General features: G+C 38.2%; 1 long non-coding RNA gene across 1 annotated transcript in view; it reads left to right on the forward strand.

The window, feature by feature from the left end:
* The first annotated feature begins 10 nt into the window (after nucleotides 1-10).
* Nucleotides 11-3083, forward strand: part of LOC107838416 (uncharacterized) — a 23360-nt gene continuing 20287 nt past the window's right edge. Inside the window, exon 1 of the long non-coding RNA XR_001664473.1 lies at nucleotides 11-238. This is a non-coding gene — a long non-coding RNA (uncharacterized LOC107838416). The remainder of the gene's footprint in view (nucleotides 239-3083) is intronic.

Below are 3083 nucleotides of genomic sequence, written 5' to 3' on the forward strand. Positions count from 1 at the left end.
ACAGCTGTATGGTTAATCAAACAGCTGTATCTCCTTGCCACATGGCCCAATCTGCTCCAGATTTTGGGTGCATGGCCAGTGAACGCTGCCGAAGACATCGAAGCGGATCGCATGGAGGACGGCGCGCGAGCGTCGGCGGTGGCCGGCGGGAGGCGGTGCTGGATCATCCGCGGTGGCTATAGGCTTGAGCGGCGCTTGGCTGCGAGGGCCGCTTGAGGCTCCGCGGAGCTTTAATTTTGTTTTTATTATTTAAAAGTGACTTGGACAGAAAGGTTCAGATGAGAGTTGTGAGAACTGAAGCCATAATATTTTGAAAATCTAACACAACTTCATGCATTTCTTCCTCACTTTGGCAGTCGATTTGTAGCAAACTCTGCAGATAACTGGGATTTCTTTCTGCTTGCCTCATTTTGTCTGACAGAACCTGAAAGGTTTGAGCATTTCAGAAACAAATGCAGCCTATAAACGGAGTGTTTTCTCAAAAAGAAATGTTGCATGGACCAATGTCTACACGGTGCAGCTGTGAAGAGAGAAGAAAAAGAAAGGTAATTGGACTTTTTGTTCAAATAATTGTAATTCAGAGGCCAGGGGTGTGATTATACACCACTTTTAAAATGGTAAAAGGAGTCAGGTGTAACAATAAAGCCATCTCCTTGACAACTAAGTGAATGTCAAATGCTTACAAAGACCCAGGGTTGAAAACTACAGAAGAGGAAAAAGAATCAAAGAAAGCAGTTCAGGTCAGGATTGTTTTGTCAGAGAGAACAAAAAGAGAAACTACTTACAAATACCTCACAAGGTCTGAGCGTTCGTCTTAATCTTTAAAGCAGCTCCCTGCCAGATCTTCCAGGACGATAACAATGAGAACGCAAACAAAACCGCATTCGGAGCAATAATGCTGTTTAAGAAACACAGATTTCCATGCCATTAACCAACAAAGACGCCATTGAATCAGCTCAACAGTTTCTACTTTAATCTCTGGTAGTGCAGCAGCTTGTTGGCTTCCTTTAGTTGGACTTTCTAACCCTCCAGGTCAGATCCAGTGTTTGGTTCTTGCCGGATTCCTGGTTGAAACTATAACAGCCTGTTTGCCATGTGGCAGCTTGTGCTTCCAGTTGAATTTTATCTCGGCGTCCAGCAATTTGCAGATCATTACACAGAGACTGAGCCACAGATTGCCACTGGAGCGCCGTCCCGTTTGTTTGCTCATCCGTTTGTTTGTGCTATTCAGATTTCAAAGCCTCTGATGGTCGGTTTTCGTGTTGTAACAAATTCATCCGGGGTCATCACAGAAGAGTAAGCGAAAGAGAGAGTTTCCAGTTTTTAAATTATAAAAGTTTGGTATGTAAATGTCAAACTGCAGCCAAAAACCGAACTGAAATCTTCCAGGACTTTGATTGTTTTTGTGGATTTTTTACAATCAAAGTCACATATTTTGTGGCGCTAATCTATAAAGACTTTTCAAAGTGATCCAAACTCTGATGTTTTTGATCAATTTTGAGAAAAATGTGCCATAAAATTAGAAAAAATGTAAGGATGTGTTGATTTTGTGTGGATTTTGGAGATTTTAAAAAACTGAATGGACTTATTGATGTAATTTGGAGTCCAGAGGGCCACGTGAAGAGCCCCGGCGGACCAGATTTGGCCCCCGCCCCTTAAGTTTGATACATGTGATCTAGTCTATGAAATCCAATAATAATAAAACCCAGTTCTTGATATTTTGCAGAATGAAGCAGCATCTCTTAAAGGTGTCTTAGTCGATATTTCTTAGCAAACAAGGATGAATAACAGAACAGTCACGTCTAAAGGAAACACATGTGAAAAGACCTTTAGAAATTCAGGGGACATTTTCATCAAAATTACAAACGAGTTGAAGAAAATCTGCCTGATATGAGGCAAAATGTGACGGAGAAGAAGAGTTTAGTACTCCGCCATGTTCCCATGTCGTCAAACTGCACAGAGAAAACCCTGCCTGTGTCTAATTGCTCCTGGCTAAACAGTCTTCCATGCAAAGCAGATGCAACAATAGCTAACACGTTCTCAGTTTGCACCACAGAGGCGCCTCGGCTTCAACGGCGTTCGCCCTCGGGAACATCTGTCCCACCCAGGATTAGGATTTATTTATATCTTACAATCATGTACACCAGATAAGCCTAAAATTGGTTTGCTTTTATAAATAAATGTTTAAAAGGATCTGAACAAAAATCTACAGATAATTAACTCACACTGAGCAATTCTTTGTTCAAAAAAAAATATTGTTGCATCTAAGATACATAATGTTTTATATAATCGACTGTTATTTGGCCAAACTTTATGCAAAAGAAACAGGGGTGCCCAAAGTGCGGCCCGGGGCCATTTGTGGCCCTCTGAAGGATTTTGTGCGGCTCCAATTCTAGAATGCTGCAAATCTGACCTGATAGATTTAAAAACGAAAAAGTCTCTAATTTATGGTAAAATACTGTAAAATATAGTGTTTACCATAAATCAGAGATGGATTTTTTTGTGTCCATCTGTGGTTGCCATAATTTTACCGTATTTATGCCATAAATATGGTATTTATCCATTGTACGGTAAATATCATAAATCCTGTATTTATACATGTTTGTTTAGGGTAATTATGGTATATTTACATCTAACCCTAAATTAAGCATATTTATAACATATTTATAACGTCTAAATGCCGTATTATGAGTAGCGTATAAATATGGTAAAATTCTGGCAGCCACGACTGCCGGTATTTTACCGTAAATTAGAGATGTTTTTCCTTACAGCGCATTTTCATCTTTAGAGCAAATTTTAAATTTTTTTTATTTTGCAGATAAATAAAAAATATCAGGTACAAAAAACTGATTCCCATTTATTAAAGTTTTTTCATTCATCTGGAAACACAAACATTGATCGATTTTTTTCTCAGAAGCAAATCTGACTAATCAAATAAAAAAAAAGAAAAAACAATCAACGATAACAATTTAGAAACGAGGCAATTTACATATCTGAATATTTTGTTAATTTTACTAAAACTGAAATTGCTTAGCTAATTATTTAGGAGATTATATATATATATATATATATATATATATATA

The sequence above is a fragment of the Poecilia formosa genome, unplaced genomic scaffold (genome assembly GCF_000485575.1).
Source record: "Poecilia formosa unplaced genomic scaffold, Poecilia_formosa-5.1.2 Scaffold252, whole genome shotgun sequence".
In the NCBI taxonomy this organism is placed as follows: domain Eukaryota; kingdom Metazoa; phylum Chordata; class Actinopteri; order Cyprinodontiformes; family Poeciliidae; genus Poecilia; species Poecilia formosa.